Here is a 17,715-nt window from a genome sequence, read left to right on the forward strand (position 1 = left end):
ACTGCAAACGTTCCATTATCACAAAATGCCCTAAAATCAAGACGGAAAAGAATGTGCCTCCCAAACATTACGAATGTTCGCTTTTTAAAAGGCACTTTTACATTTTCGAATGCAAGAATAATTGCTTATATTTGCGCTGAGATCTTAAAGCATGGTGGATAATGAAAGCCTGACGAGGGGGGGGGGGGAACAGTGGCATGCCAAAACAAGGATTGTTCATACAGGAAGGTGCCAGCTGATCAATCGAATGCAGGAGAGACAGCCAGAATACATTGATTCAGTGGCGTAGCACAACATTTGGGGGCCCCTCTGCAAGCCTTGCTGAGAGGCCCCCCTCACGTCCCAGCAACAAATAACAGGATACACCACATTCTGTGCTGGCCAAGAGTACCACCCCAACTTCCAAAATCAGCTCCTCGGCCCGGAATTACCTCCATGTCCCTCTTCCTCATCCCAGTACTTACCCATGAAGTACCTTGCCTCATAGGTAAGTTCTGGGATGAGGAAGAAAGGGATTAGAAGTAATGAAGATTACAGATTACCAAGCCAGGCATTGCATCCACATCCCTTTTCCTGATTGCAGCAATTGTGTATGAGGCAACGTGTCTCATACACAAGTACTGGGACAAGGAAGAGTAGGGCTAGGAGTAATGAAGATTACCGATAATTAACACAGGCAATACACACAAGCACACACCATTAAATCCACATCCCACTTCCTCGTCCCAGTACCTACCTATAAGGCACTTTCCTTCATAGGTTAAGTACTGGGACGAGGAAGAGTGTGATTAGGAGAAATAAAGATAACAGATAAGTGATCAGAACATTCACCATACACACACACACACACACACACACACACACCCTGTCACCCATACATTTAGAAGTGCATCTTTTCACCATATGCTCACACACACAAACCCAGGCATCCACACATACATCAGGCAAACATTTGCTCATTCATTCACACAGATGACATTATGTACATACACACACTTACAGGCATACACACACATTTGCACAAAAGACATTTTCTTACCTTTGAATCAGTTAGGGAACGAGACCTCCAGCTCTGTGCAGCAGGAAACCTCGTTCTCGCCATGGAGCTAGAGGCCTCAATGTCACGGTGTCCAGGGGTTGCCCATTGACTTATAAAATAACGACTTTATTTTTTAAGGCACACTGTCTTCATAAAGAAATGCTTATCATTACCATTATGGAAATATATATATATATGTTTTGAGAAGACAGAAAGACTACAAAAAGAAATATTTTTTTTCGAAGTTAAAGGGCTCCCCACACCCTGTGACTTGAAAGCCTCCTACCTGGAAGCCTCCATGTCATGGGGCGGGGTGAGGAGGCACCTATGACTTAAAAAAGAAAAGGTTTCTTTGTGAAGTGCTTCTGTCTTCATACATAAATAATGGGCCTCATTAGGAGTATGGCGGTAAGGCAACAATGGTGCCGGTATTGCTACTGGCACCGTTGTTACCATACCGCCATACTACGAGTTCTGCTCGAGGGTGCCCTTGCAGCCACCTGGTCTGACCAGGTGGCCGTACCGGCACCCGTGAGCAGAACTTGTGATTGATAACGTGATTGAAAACGGTGCCGGTGCAACCATGCTCCCCACCCCCATTCTGCCCGATGGGGCAGAATGGGGATCGGGAGCCCGGCAATACCTCCACCCGCGAATGGGCAATTACCGGCCCATTCAACACGTAATGGGACGGTTATTGCCCAATCGTGGGTGGCGGTGCCGGTAGCGAATTTGACGGTAGCCGTGCCTGTAAAGCAGGCACGGCTACCGCCAAACTCGTAAGGAGGCCCAATGACTTTATGAAGTCAGAGTGACTTCAGAAAGAAACTATTTAATTTTTAAGTCTGAGGGGGGTGCCCTGCACGAGAATGTGGCAATGAGGCCCCCCACACCGTGGTGGCTGTGGCGGCATCTGCTACCCCACCAAATTGAATAGCAGATGGGGTACATATATATGGATGCACCTGGCAAAGACCAATGTGCAAATGTTAAGATGGTAATAACTACTTTCACCCCTGAACGTCTCTCAGATTTTTGCTTGAAAGGAAATCTGATAAACCACATCCTTTTTTGCAGCACATGCAAGCACCTTCAACGTTTCAGTCATCACTAGATGTTAGGATCATAGCCATGGCAACGCTATGTTGGTTAGCATGGCAACAGAGTTTGGCAAGCACTGTACTATGTTGATACAAATTGTCATCATAATTATGATTCTCACACTTTTTTCAGCCCTAGATATGTTTGTTGTTGTTTTGATACATTTGAAGTGTATCATTTTGTGAAATAGTCAATTTGCACTGGCAGTCCGGAGTATATTATAGTGTGGTAGTCGCCACACTATAGTTAAGGTGAGTATCAAGTTTCAAAGGAAACCCGAAAATTTAATTGCTAATAACCTTTCATTTGCATGATGGATTTGGCTGATATTTTGCAAAACAGATGTTTGTTGCAGGCACCCCCAGACTGTAAATTCTGGGAACTATTTGTTAATAAAGAAAAACATGTATATGAAAACAATAAAACGTTGTTTATGGCTGCTCCCATTCATTTCGTAGTAGAGAAAAACTGAACACTTCTGCGCAGCAAAAAGCAAAAACTGCACATGGAATTGGACCAGGCATGCAGCATGTAATATGCTTGGTGTTCTGCAGTGTATGTGGAATGCGATGTGTGGGTGAATGGAATGAATGTATTAAGTGGTAGAATGAGAATACAACTTGGGCATGAAGCGTGGACTCAATTAGCAGCAGCCCTGGGTCACTAAATAGGCAAAGCAGGCACCGGCCTATTGGCCCCAACCCTTTTACAGGCCACGCAACAACATATCAAATTAATACGGATTTGTTCTTGAAAACAAATCACAATCAAGCTTTCTTAAATTGCTTACAAAAGAACAAAATAACAGAAAATAAAAAAAACATTTTACATTAATGACTCTATAGAGAAAATACTGTATTAATGTAACATACCCATTACAAACTTAAAGTACATAAACCAGATACATCAGATTCACATAACAGTTGGATTGTAAAATAATCTGGTGCAAACTAAATACGTGTAAAGTACAGTAATGATGGTCATCTCCATCTAGCAGTTGACTTGCACACTACTTAGTTCAAAGTTATCCCAGCAGAGCATGTGCATGAGAAAGCTCCAGAAGCAAAGCTTTCTGTGAGTTAGTGTGTCATGAGTTCCAACTGACTCCAGACTTTAGTAGAATATTTGTGAGTAGAAGCTTCGAGAACACCGACGAGTATATATACTCGATGTCTGCGTTACTAATTAATTTATAATTTCAGAGTTAAAATGAAATTTGATTAACTTCACCATCTACAGTAACACAACAAATCTATCTTGTTCAGACACTTTGACTCATGTTTGGCTGAGACCTAAACATTCTTGAAGAGGGACAATGATGTATCAGGGTCTTTTTGTGAGCTTGCAACCTGCAAGGTACCAAAAAAGGAGAATAAACCAGCCAAGATATAAGGGTGTTTATTACAGCTGGTCAAGCACAAATCAAATAGCAGAGTGGAACAGAACTGGTTGAGGAGAGCTGATGAAGTCGCCCACTAAAGCTAGACCTTTCATACAGCGAAAACAATATTTGCATAGTGAGAAAGAGTTGCACTACAAGTTGTAAGTTGTCAGGGGTCCCATGAAGCTGATTGGTGAGGTTACGTCAATCCCCTATAGCCCATCATAGGTTAGAAAGCAATGATAGGAGCCAACATTTCCACTGCTGACCCACCTCACGAAGGCCCAGGAACTAAGGCTGCTTCCTGTCACGAGCCTGACTACCATCCTATTCTCCCCATCAGAGGAGCAGGAGCTCTGTGATCACTGCAACAGCAGTGTCCCCTTCCAGGTGAAGAGCCTGAAGAATTCTACATCTACAAGGTAAGCCTGGGGGCTTAATCCGACACACAACTAAAATCAGTTGTCTTTTTCACGCAAATGCGGCGGAACGTACATCTACCCGCGCGCGATTGAGAAGTGTGCAGGAGGCATTATATTGAATTAATACAGTGTAACTGTCCGTATTACACACTGGCTTTTACCCAGTTCATACTCCATTGTGCACCAGGAGGCTGCACTTGCAAAGATGGCAGCCGCACAGCCCAACACTGCATCCTCGTCCTAACTTTGCCCAAGTTGTACAGCCTGACCTCGGATTGGCCAACCATTGCTACATTAGCACCAATCTGACGCCGGCAGGCGTAAGCCGGCCCACCTACGAAGGCACAAGAACTAAGGCTGCTTCCTGTCCCGAACTTGTTGGAGCTGGGAGGAACAGAGGAACCTCTCGATGACCCTTAAACTCTCGTATTGGACTGTGAGTAAATAGTGATATTCTAACTTTGCTTACTTTTGAAGACTCAATTAACGCCAATGTTTGCGCCTGATTCTCGACTGCCTGCACTCATTTTTATTGTGTTAGCTTCCTCACGCTACTAGCTGCAAATAGTGCAAGACACTGTATGCCACTAAAGGACTAAGCTGTCCCGGAAAACACCTCAACCTTTAGCCACGGTCTGAACGTGCTCTCCCGATGACGGCCGATAACGGCCTTGTCGCGCAGTACACAATTTAAGAGTACAAACCGCAGTGTCACAGCATGGCTCATTGCAAATTTCTAGCCCTCACCAACACCTGCTATGTGCGGCACTGCCTTACAACTAGTTCAACCAGTTCAGTTCAGTTGACCCAGCATTTAACTATCTATACTGATTTCCACTCATTAATCATTACTCTTTGTAACTACGATAGCATGAAAGTACTGCTGTGGCCCATTGCAGCCTACTGTACGTGCAAGTAGCTAGATTGCTCCACATTTAACATGTGTATTGCCTGTGTTCATTATTGTTTAGTATATCGCTGCATGAATGTACATTATTGACCCACTCACCAATCTAGTGAGATCCAAGGACTTATACTAGTCTTCATTTAGCCTATTGTAATATGTGTGTTTTGCACTGACTTATCTGTAGCCTATTGCTCCACTAGGCCCATTTAGCCTTTTGTAATATGTGTGTTCTGCAGGGACTTATCCCTAGCCTATTGCTCCACTGGGCCGATTTAGCCTTTTGTAATATGTGTGTTCTGCTATGACTTATCTGTAGCCTATTGCTCCACTAGGCCCATTTAGCCTTTTGTAATATGTGTGTTCTACAGGGGCTTATCCCTAGCCTATTGCTCCACTGGGCCCATTTAGCCTATTGTAATATGTGTGTTCTGCTATGACTTATCTGTAGCCTATTGCTCCACTAGACCCATTTAGCCTATTGTAATATGTGTGTTCTGCACTGATATATCTATAGCCTACTGCTCCACGAGGCCATTGCTGCGACCCAAAGATGACCCTTTTGTGTTCTTAATGTTCTTACACTACTGTGGCTTAGGATTGTGTCCAATCATAGCCAATGGTTGTGCTAGCACACAGTATTGACCTTAGTGAACGATGGCGATTTTAAGGACCTAAAGTGCTCCATAATTATTTAGCCCACGGTGACATCTATATCTGGCTCCATTCTACTTTCCAGCTTATAATGCTACAACTACTCTCTAGGCAAACCTAAGAAAACACTAGCCTCTACTCAGCCTATCGCTGAGACTCTGACCCTCGCCACTCCAGAGACAGACTACCGTGTCAACCGCTAGTCTCCTCTACCCCATATTGGCCACCAGTTCTCAGCCTGAGCCCACAAGCCTAAGAATAATGATGCCGCCCTCCACACCATTAAAGATCAAACCAACTACATTCTTGCCATCTTTGAATGTTTGCCCACCTCATTCTAATATCAGACCAACCCTATTTCTTCCTGAACTAAAGCAACGTCCTAGCAGTTATAGTACAAACTTAAATAGGATAATCGTCTCACTAATCATACCTACTCCTAGTCAATGGATTAAACTATACGCCACGAAACCTACACCTAATCAACTTTGCCCCATCGGACTCAGAAATAAAAGACTATGCTCTAGAATTATCAGTCACTCCCCCTTAAAAACTAAATCTCGTGCAAAACCCAACTCTTCCACACAGCCTAACCATTCAACTGCCAACATTACTGACATATCCGATGCCACATTTACTGTATAATACTTCCTGCGTAAACTGCTGGTTTATTGCTTACTGTAAATAACCTATGCCTTGTTGTAAAGTGTAACTATAAATGAAACTGCATATGTCTACTTGCTTTTAACAAACTGTCTGTATCCTCGCCGTGATACCTCAGGGTCTGGGCATGTAATAAATGTAATAAATAAATAAATAAATAAATAAATAGATAGATAGATAGATAGATAGATAGATAGATAGATAGATAGATAAATAAATAGATAAATAAATACTAAGCTAAACAGAGCTAAAAGCAACCCAAGAAAGATTAGCTCTACCCCACCCCACCTCATGAACCTCCCCATCAAAGGTGCTCTAATAAATGGCAGTTGTATGATGGCCCACACTAGAGACATAGCAGACATTATTAATTCTGTAGAACTAGACTTCCTAGCTACGTCCGAGACATGGTTCAATGTCGCAGCAGGACCATCTGTCTTACTGGCTATTCCTGACACTTATATTATGATAAGAGCTGATAGAGAAATGACAAAAGGAGGAGGCATTGCCTTCATCACTAAATCAAACCTAGCGCTCAGGGTAACCACCTCTCCTATCATGAAATTGTGCAAACTTCTTACATTCAAATTAGCTACATACAAGTCAAGTACTTTGAATAGTCATCTAATCTACAGACCTCCTGGCCCCACTGGGTCCTTTGAGGAAAGCATCATCACCCTACTCTCAGCCAATACCAAACCCTCTTCTCAAATACTGCTGCTAGGTGACTTCAACATAAGGCTGTCTGTACTCCTGCTCTCTATATTGTAGAGGAGAGTCACAGAGGACCCAGCCAAGATTCTCTATTACAGTAGCAATGGATGAGCAATCAATGCCTAGATTCTCAGCAGGTGATGTGGGCTGGTTCTCAGTTACAGTGTAGCCCCCAAGCACCCATAAAGGAATGTCGACACACTATGTTAGTTAAAACACAGTCTTTATATAAATAAGGTTCAAGGTTATATACGCAATCACGATGATACACCTTGTGCTCCGACATTTCTAAAATGGTAAATATATACAGTTCTAGGTGGTAACATGATTACTCTGATTCCATTAAAATGCATCAGATGTACTCAGTTCAAATAGAATACAAATCAACACAGCAAAACAATATCAACCACAGACTTAGGGGGAAAACGAGTTGTTTACACAATTGGCAGGATACTGACCCTGTTTACCTAGGCACAGTTCTGTATGAGGATCCTCCCACCTGGGCAACCTGTAAATGAAGATGCACTACAAGCCCTGTCCATGTACTGTATATTAGAGTCTTATCTTCTCCTATAGTTCTGCAACACAAATTTATCTTGTGTTGGAGAGTTCTTCGTCAGGGAATCGACGGACCCTTCTTGAGTGCATTCCCTTTCAGGCAGGAGCAACGGGTCATCGAACTTCCGAGATGTTGTTGAGGCAGTAGCTTCGGTCCTTGCGGTGCTTGTTGACGATTGGTCAAAAACGTCCTGCAACAGGGGAGGCGTGCGGTGCACCTCGACAGCGACGGTTCATTGCTGCAAAGCTTCCGTGAAGAACTTTGGCCCACCAAGGGCGTCGAGTCGTTGGCATCTGGCGTCGGCGAATGGGACGTGACCACGGCTGGTTTCAGTAGCTTCATTGGCATCTCTGAGGTCTTCAGGTGGCGGGAAACCCACCAGTGGATTCTCCTCAGTCGTTAGCAGCCTTGACTTTCTCTGGCACGACGAAAGCGGTCGACGAGGATGAACAAGGGAGTCCTTGGATCAAATGTTCTCAGGCAAAGGTAGCACGGCGGCTCCGGTCAGCGACGGCTGTCCGGTACTTCTCTTCAGGTCTGTCTACCAGGGAGCTTTGGCAAAGATCAGCTGGTGCACGGTGGTCCCTCGTAGCTCAGGAAGAGGTCTCCTAGCCAGGTCCTCTCTTGGATCGGTTCTTGAAGGCACAGCAGCTTTCAGATTTCAAGGAAGGGAAGAGCGGTTCACTGTCTTCTTCCGGCTCGGCTTCGAGATTAAGCATCAAGTATCAGCTTCAGCTTCTGAACGATTTTGAGCAGTGAGAGGCCCCCAGATATACTGTTGATCTCCCATTCATTCTGCTGGGTCACACTGAGAAAGGCATTCAGGCAGTCAGGCCGCCAATCAGGTGCATGGTGCATTCAGGCCATTCTTCTCCATCCAGACACTCACAACACAGGATGCGGAGTCATACAAGCACTCTGCCATACAGCACTACAGACTACATTCATACCAGTTTCGGGCAGGGCTGCCTCAGTCATTGTGTCAAACACCAGATACTAGACACCCATAACACAGAATGCGTATTCGTCACACACTCCATTCGCCCAAGTCCCACCCCACGGGCGTACCCACAACGTACAGTCATTGGTAAGGCTCCAGCCAGCCTTGCCCGGACTTACCCATAACACCATATGTGGAACTTCGACCCAACAGCAGGGGGAAGGGACAGAGCAGGGCTTCCCGGGACTTTGTGAAAAGTAAGGTCAGAGGCGATAGAAAGCAAGTGGCCATAGGGGCCATCTTGTTTCCTATCAGGAATCCACTGATTCCAATTAGAGGTTATTGGCATCCCAAAATGGCGGACGGTCAGGGCACCTGTCAATTCATCAAGTAGCTGTCACCAGCCTGTACCCTGCTCTGTGGGCCACAAACAGGTGCACAAAAACATACACTAGGAGCACAGGGTCATACTCCCACCCATGGGTGCTGTAAGGGTATCCCAAGGGTCTGTTCACCAAACCAAATACAGGAAGAGCTGCACCACCAGGAGTCTCACATGAACTCTTGCGTGGAAAAATAGACAGGACACATGATAAAGCAATAAAGGACAAGGATACAGAGGCCCTGTCCCTCTGATGCATTTCCAGCAACACATAGGACCATAAGGACCAATCGGCAAAAGCACTTGCTGACGCCCTAACTGAATTAGGTCTTTCGCAATAAGTAAACCTACCTACCCACGAGAAAGGCAGAATACTTGATTGGGTAGCTGACATCAACTGCAAAACCTCAATCACATCCATTGAACCACAGACATGGACTGACCATGGACTGCTCCTCATCCTCATCCTCCTTGATCTCTCTTCTGCCTTCGACACGGTCAACCATATCATCCTGCTCAACCGTCTCTGTGAAAACCTGGGTATCACTGATCAGGCTCTGGCCTGGCTGACCTCTTTCCTCTCAGATCGACCCTCTGAGGTCCAAGTTGGGTCCTTCCTATCATCTATCTTCCTCTCTACCTTTGGTGTTCCCAGGGGTCTAACCTCTCGTCCTGGCTTTTCAACCAATACCTTGCAACTCTCGCCCACTGCATTGCCATTTTCTGCTCACATTTCCAGTGCTACGCTGATGACACACAACTCATTTTCAGGCTGACCTCCTTTTCCTCTCTCATCTCAGATTGCCTAACTGCCATTTAAGATTGGGGTGCCGCACATGATCTTTGTCTGAATGCCAGCAAGACGGAGATCCTCCTCATCGGCACACCTTCACCATTCTTTTCCCTCGCTCTCTGGTCGGCTTCCCTTGGCCCTCCTCCTACACCCACCTGCGAGGCTAAGAACCTCGGGGTCATCTTTGACTCCACCCTTTCCTTCTCTGCCCACATCTCTGAGATCTCTAAAAAGTCAAATTTCCTACTACTCCTCCTCAGCGGTACTCTGCCTTTTCTCTCCTCTCTTCTTCCCCCAGAAGCTCATGGTATCCCAAGCTCTGGTTCTCTCTAGGTTGGACTATTGTAGCAGTCTCTTTCTAAATCTACCTGCCTCTACTCTCCGCCCTCTGCAACTAATCGAGAACAGGACTGCTAAACTTGTCCTTGACCTCAAGCCCTGGAATCGTATCTCTCCAGCTCTGAAATCTCTCCATTGGCTCCCAGTGGATGTAATCATGCTGCCGTCTGGGACTTTATTCACCTGCCATTGGTCAGTACATATTAAGGGAAAAAACCCAAGACATACTGAACCATTCACACTGACCAATGAGGTGTTTCGCGGATATCAGCGAGAGCACAAGATACTTTTTGTTATTCAGGGACACCAAAACGTACCTTCTGATTGACCCCCTCGTGTATCATCCCTCTCCTCACAACTGTCTTTCCAGGCCCAACTGCCAAGGATCATGCCCTAACTGCACCTTCCCAGACATGTTTATGTATGCTCAATGTTCTCCCCGATCCCAGCAACCGCCTAAGGACTTGGCTTGCCGACCTTTAGTGTATCAACTGATTCTGTTCCCAGCACCGGCCGTCTCCTGGGAACAGTCAGTTTATGTGCCTCTTCCCCCACCCCACTGCCATGAAAGGTCTGCACCATCCTCTTGGTGACCTGCCGTGCATGATCTGTCTGGACCCTCCCCAAGCAATCTGCTCACCTGTTATTCTCACCTGTTTCGGTAAATGCAGTGACACCTGATTCAATTTTTGCAAGCATGCTGATTGTGCACCTCCTTTCCCCCAGGTCCCCTTGAGCACCTCTGCCACCCTTCTGCCCCCCAGCGCCACAGGCTGTGTGCATGCTGAAAGCACTTACTGCACAGCCATCAGTGTTGCCTTGTACCCTACCAGGGGTGTCTCCTCCCTCTCCCATTATTGCTGCAACTGGTAGATGCGCCCCTGGGCAGAGCTGTATCAGCACTTTCATTGCACTTACTACCTGTATGTCATTGTTGGTGCTGTCACTGGTCCTGACATGATGGTATATGCAGGACAGGGAGGAAAATGTATACAGTAAAAAACAAAGACTAGACAAAAACTCAATGCCACCTAAAAGAATACATTTAAAAAATTTAACCAAAAAGCTAAAATAATGAATACACAATGCTCACATTTGACTAGATAAGGGAGAGAGCTTCAGGAGTAAGGGAAGGTAAATGCTTTTGCTGCCAGGAGTGGAAAGTTGTCTCTAGGTAAGACAAAAAGGGAATGAGCGAATCATACAAATTTCCTGTGGGTATGGTGGTATAACCGTGGTTATGAAAGAGAACAAATCAGGAGCCGTATTGCAGAGCCGCAGGAAGTGTCATCGCATTCACACTGTGGACGTGGTTTCATAACCATGGAAAAGGGCCAGAGAAATAACAAAAAAAGACTTAAAATTGAATGATTTTTGGGCTGTTCCCACAGTGTCAATGGCTCAGAAATGATTAGCTGTGGTGTGGACTATTGCTGCAGCGTTACAAAAAGCCATTTAAAGTTTTGTCTAAGAATGGCTCCATAGCCATGGGAAAACCGCATCTTTGAGAAAATCTTCCTTCTGGTGGCCACAGGAATCACACGTGCCGTTCGATGGGTAAAGACCTGCGGTTATGTCACTGCCCAATGGGCCATTCCTCAAATAGCCACGTTTATGGGCAATGGAAACCAAAACAAAACAGAGAACAACACAGGGACATCTTCTATTTAACAATTTAAATGAGTTAGGAGTGTTTGATTGTGGTGTGGCATGGGGTTGTTTGCTTGGCAAGTGTTAGTTCAAAGTTTATTTCAGAATAGCAGTATGGGCGTGGTTATTCCACATCCAAAATAGTTGCGTTTATAGCAATGGACGTCTTGTATTTTCGGCATGCTTCAATAAGCCCAGCTATAACAGTTCAACTGCTGCCACGGTTATCTCGCCTGCCAATGTGATCACACCTCTCATAGCCATGGTTATGGGTTGTGGAAACAGACAAAAAAGAGAAAAGAACAGGAACACCTTATTTTTAATGATCTAAGTGAGTTGGCAATGTTTGATTGTGGTGTAGGCTACGGTTCGTACTTGCTAGGGTTGTTTGTTTGGCAAGTGCTATTTTAAAAGTTGTATCAGATCATCAGTGTAGCGGCGGTAATATTGCACCTACCATAACTGCATTTATCATTCGGCCAATAGGATGTTGTTTATTTTCAGCGGGGATCGATTCCTGTGGCTATAACAGTTCACGTGTTGCCATGGTTATCTCGCCAGCCAATGGGACCGCACCTCTCATAGCCATGATTATGGACTGTGGAAACCAAAACGTTGGCAATGTTTCATTGTTGTGTAGCCTGGGTTTTTTGTTTGGCAAGTGTTTTTCTGATCGTCGGTGTAGCTGCAGTTAAATCACGTCCACCATAGCTGCAGTTATATATCCACTACTAGGACATTGGACCTCATTATGACCATGCCGGTCCAGTAACAACGGTGCTGGTAGACCTACCGGCACGGTTGTTACTGTACTGGCATAGTCCGACTCTGCGGGCAGGAGCCATTCCGCCCGCAGGGTTTCACGGAAGCACCGGCACTGTTATTAACGGTGCCGGTACTTCCTTGATCCCCATTCACATTGAGTCCTATGCGACTGAAATGGGAATGGGTATTAACAATTAACTGGCGCCTGACTTCCCAGAACGCCGGGGTCATAATCCCCTCCTGTTTCCGGCAAGCCAGGTGCTGGTAAATATTGCAAGTCCAGAAGCAACCCGCCGGTAGCATTGGCAGCATTACCGCCGGACTTGTAATGAGGCCCACTGTGTATTTTGGCAGGTTTCAAGTCCCACAGCTATAACGGTTCCTTTGATAGCCACTGTTGTGAGGTGCTTCCTTCCTATATGATAAACACGATTATAACAGCTAAAGATGAAAGGTTTAGACAAATGAGATTATGACCTTCAAAAGAATGTGTGATTGGTTGATAAAAGATACATTTTTCAAGAAATTATGGTATTGGAATCTGGCACTTTTGAATATCCTATTAAGGGAAAGGTATGTTATTAGTAGATGCTTAGTTGAAGACTGTATACAAATTATTGGTGGATGTTTATTATTTATTATTATTATGAAATAGTTTTTGAAGGAGGAAACATTTATCAAATTTCAGAAACAGATTCTGACAACTTGTCGGGGTGATTCTCCTGGGGCCGGCAGAGCCGTCCACAGGCCTCTGGGCTGGGGAGGCCCCAACTCCTCCCGTGTACCCAAAAGGAGTATGAGACACACAAAAGAGGCAAGGTGGTTCTGCTGTTTATTATAACAACTGCAGGGATGGGTCTCCGATCGTACGCGTCCGATGAGACTCTCAATCTTAGTGGGCTTGCAGGCCCTTTTTACGGCAGTATGACGCGCTACTCGCATCATCTGGGAAAGTTCGCACAAAACATATCGCCACTCAGGATTGGTTCCCCGAGTGGTAGGGTTAGTATAGGTAACATATGGAAAGAAATATTAGTGGATGAGGATGGGTCAGGTGGTACACTTGGGTTGTTCCTTGCGGTTGTTACTTAAGAATTGTTACAGAGGGACCATTGGTGATTGGTTAAGGGTAATGGCGTCAGTAATAAGCACCCCTGGATTCTGTTTGGTTCTCCCGCGAGCCCCCAAGCCTGGGACCATCGTCGTTCCCAGCTCGTGGTGTACCTGTCATTAGCAACAATGTGCAACTATGTGTTTGTGCAGGCAACGGACATGTCTGCTCATGGCTTGTGAGCGGGTCTTTCCCATTGCTCTAGGTGTCCATCTTGCCGCTAGTTGTTGCAACCTGTGTCCCAGACATGGGACCCCGGCGACTTTCTGTCTCGTGAGTTTAGCACTTTGTCAGTTCAGCTTGGTCACGTGTGGAGAGACCGTAGCTGGAGCAGAATTATGAGCATTAGATTTGTATTTCGTTTCTGTGGGCTTGGTATTTTACAGGTATAACCTTGGCGCTGGGCTTGTGGCATGCGGGTTGCAACATTGTGGCCTTGCCTGTGAGCTCTTGCCGGGGACTTGTTCTGCATGGTAAGGACTTGTACTGTTGTTCTGGGAGGATTTTCATTGCTAGGCTCCTGCCTGGGGTCTCTTGCTTGCGGCCTACTCGAGCCTAGTTTATGGGTGGCAATACATAATCCATAGTATGGAGGTCGCTGGTTGACAGGGTGTCACAAGCAGCATTAGATTTACATGATGGTGTCGTCATAGGGGTGGGTGGCGGGAGAAGCGTCATCAAGCATATACACGAGCTCTTCAGGCGTCTTGTGTTTCTGCGGTGCTGTAAAAAGGCCTATGTGAAAAATAACAATGATGCACGTCAGTGGGTGTGTCAGTCACCTACATCATAGCACTGTGTATGTTCTTTGTGTAGGTTGGTGTGTGAGTGACCAGTGTGCATGGTGGCACGTGTGTTCTTGGCAGTTGGCTATGTCGTTATGGCATCTCTAACAATGTGGATACTAGTGGCTGTTGTTCCAGTGAAGCTCATCCATGTCGCAGGCGTCTGCTTGAGCCGGGCGGGCTGGTGCTGGGCGTGCTGGTGGGCATACTCCTCTTATGTGTAAGTTTCTGAACCAGGTTATTTTGTCATCTGGTAAGTAGACAAACTTGTCTCGTGGTGGGTGCCTGGGTCGTGATCCTCTAGGGCATGGTTTGGATGAGATTGGGGGGAGGGTATTGTCCCATTCTCCCACTTCAGTCCCCCTCTGGTCGACTTGTCAACCACAAACTCATCCTTTACCTTATCTCCTTTCACTCTCCATACTTTAGTTATTCCAGCCAAGTGCCCATAATGGTTGACATGATCTTCAAATGACCAGTACATGTAAACTCAGCCGTTGCCGGGTTTGCAGTATACCCATCTTCCAATATAGCTCCTCAGGTTTCTTGGGTTCTCCACTTTCACAGATGGTGGATCCATGTGGTTGTCAAGAATCTGTTTGCGCAACCTCTCTCGTTCCTGTATTATCATGTCAGTGTGCTTGCCCTCATCGGCCGTCAGTAAGGCGTGCATGCCGACCATCTCCATCATTTCGTCTGTTGTGCATGTTTTTCTAACTTTCTAGAACTTTATCACAATCAACACAGCTGCAGCTAATATTATGCATCCTACTATTAGCTTCAGCCCATCTGACAGCCATGATGACATCCATGACCATATGAACGAGAACCAGCTGGTATCTTTCTTTACTCCTTTACTTTCATCCATCATTTTGGAGTGCATCAGGGCCAGTTGTGATACTGCCTCCGTAAGTGTTCCATTGTCTGCATAGTTAGCAGGATTAAATGTGAAACATGATTGTCCTATTTTGGCACAAACTCCCCCTTCCATCGCCGTGAGGGGTTCTAGCACATACCTGTTTTGTAGAGCTACCATTCTTACCGCTCTCAGTTCTTCTTTTATTGCGTTAAATCCATTTACTGTCGAATTTATTGTCATCATCAGCTCCCATCTGGTGATCTGTAACCATTTTGCATTTGCATACGCCTGTAGTCCTGGGTGTATTATGGATGAGAAGAACATTGCTGCTCTGCTAAATAGTCTGTGTTCTAGTGGGATTGAGGTAAGGGCTGTTTCCGATCTTCCCCACAGGTAGTTTCCTGTCAGTGGTTCCCCTTGTCTTTTCACGCTTGGCAAAACTTTATTGTTGTTATCTTTGTCGCCTTCTTGTGATTGTGCAGATCTTTTCCTCCTCTTGTTTCCTTCGTCCATCTTGGGGAAGTTGGCTATATTGACATGTTTCTGAGGCACAACCAGGGATGGCACATTGACGTGTACCATAGTGCATATTCCATTCCATGATGGAGTCATGGTGTGGTACGCCTTATTGCCGCAGGCACAATAGTGGCCCATTAGAACTGCTGTGCCAGCACCCCCCTCAGGTATCTCTACCGTGCTTCCACAGTTGGTGTTGTATCCCACATCCACATCACCTTTGTGTTGATAGCGCAGTGTGGGTGCAGTCAGTGGTAGTATGCTTATTGGATCTTCGTCCTTCGCCATCCACGGCAGCATCGGTACATATTTACCCCACATCGTCCAGCATCTGACATTGTGCTCTTTTATGGTGGTAATATTTTCTCTTGTTATCATGTTGCTTCCAACCACTCCTATTTCCCATTCATTGTTCATATATATTTTCCCAGTAGTTATTGTAGCGGTCTTTCCCAGCACCCTTGTTCACCAGCAACTTCAGTTGCATACCAATCACACGGCAGGTATTGTAGCGTTACTTTCTTTGTTTCTCCTTTGTCAGGGCCATCCGTCATGCATCTGAAAGCTTCAGCATGCAGGCTTTGTTTATGGTAGCTCAAATATGTTTTGAGGAAATTGTATTCGTATGGATATGTGTACCGTGTTTTCCATTGAAGTCTAACCACCGTCCCTTGGAATCATCCTTTTGTTTGGAATAGCGCCAAATATATCAGGCATTGCACTGTTTTTGCTGGCACTTCGGTAGCCACTGCCATTTTTAGGGCCAGTTGCTTGTATGTCACTCTTAACTAGATGTCAACACTCATCATAAACACCATCTCCCCTCCTCCTTTATCATCTGAGAAGAGCTCCTCATCTGATACCTGAGTGAGCCTGCACCCCTCAGCCAGTGCTATTACTGCTCTCCAAGCCCTCCCCTTCCTGTCTTGGGCATGAACTGCGATGTAATCTGCAGTTGCCATGATACTCTCAATGCTCACTGAAATCACCTTCCCCTCTTGTTCGTTTGCTGGTGTCTCTGGTCTGAACAAATATGCTGCTGGCCTCCTCCAAATCTTGCCCTCCATCCCTGGCATCCATGCGAATGCCATGTCTGTTCCATATTGGAACATTTCTCCATTTACTGGCTCAGCCCGAGCTACTGTTTGGCCACAGTAAGCTTGCAGTATTTGTCGTGCTTTAAGCATGTTTATTCCTGGTGTGGAGCAAATTATGCCATTCTCCATGAAGCATATTGTCATGTTTAACCTGCTCATTATGTCCCTCCCATGTATGTTTACTGGCGACTCCTTCGAGTACAGGAGCGGGACAGACACATCATTATCTCCTATAGATCTATAGATAAGGAGATGTTATCAGTAAAGGGAACCAGCCCTCGAGCCCCAGAAAGTCCTTGAGTGTGCATGGCCTCGCCTGACATCTTAAATTTACCCTCCCTTATGCAGGACCTAGTGGCCCCTGTGTCAACAAGAAAGGAACATTGTTTGTCACCTATCGCTACCTGTATGCATGGTTCCTCCGCACTATTAAGTGGTACCGATAGGATGGGACACATCAAGGACATCTGTGGGCTGTCCTATTGTGGGTACAGTGACTGGCCACCCCCCGTATAAGGGTTGTGCCCCAATATTGTCACCCTCCCTAATTGTGTCTGTTGTAGGGGTGCATCAGTTGTTGATACTGCATTGGCCTGTATCTGTGTGAGCTGCTGGACTGGTTGCACTTGATGTTGTTGTGTAGCTTTCGCTTGATGTTGTGGTAGTGTGTATGTTTGTACCTGTGTCACTTGTTGCTATGGTGGTACGTATGTTTGTATCTGTTGCTGGTGTGGCGAGGGTGTTTGCACTTGTATCTGCGGTTGCGGTTGTTGTAGTGGCACTTGTTGTTGTGGGTTGCACTGTTGTGTTCCTTGCTGTTGCTGGTATACTTGTTGCTCCCCTATATGCCCTTGTTGCCCCTGTTCCCCCCAAGTTGGTAGGGTAGGTCTCATCCTACATGTGCGCGACATGTGCCCCACCATTCCACAAACCCAACATGTTGGTGGTTCTCTTGCTTGTCATGGAAAGTTACCTGTTATCCTGATACCCTTGTTGCCCGTTTAAGTAGTGACCCCAGAACCCTCTTCCTTGTTGTTGTGG

The sequence above is a fragment of the Ambystoma mexicanum genome, chromosome 6p, assembly GCF_040938575.1.
Source record: "Ambystoma mexicanum isolate Mex_15411 chromosome 6p, UKY_AmexF1_1, whole genome shotgun sequence".
Taxonomy (NCBI): Eukaryota; Metazoa; Chordata; class Amphibia; order Caudata; family Ambystomatidae; genus Ambystoma; species Ambystoma mexicanum.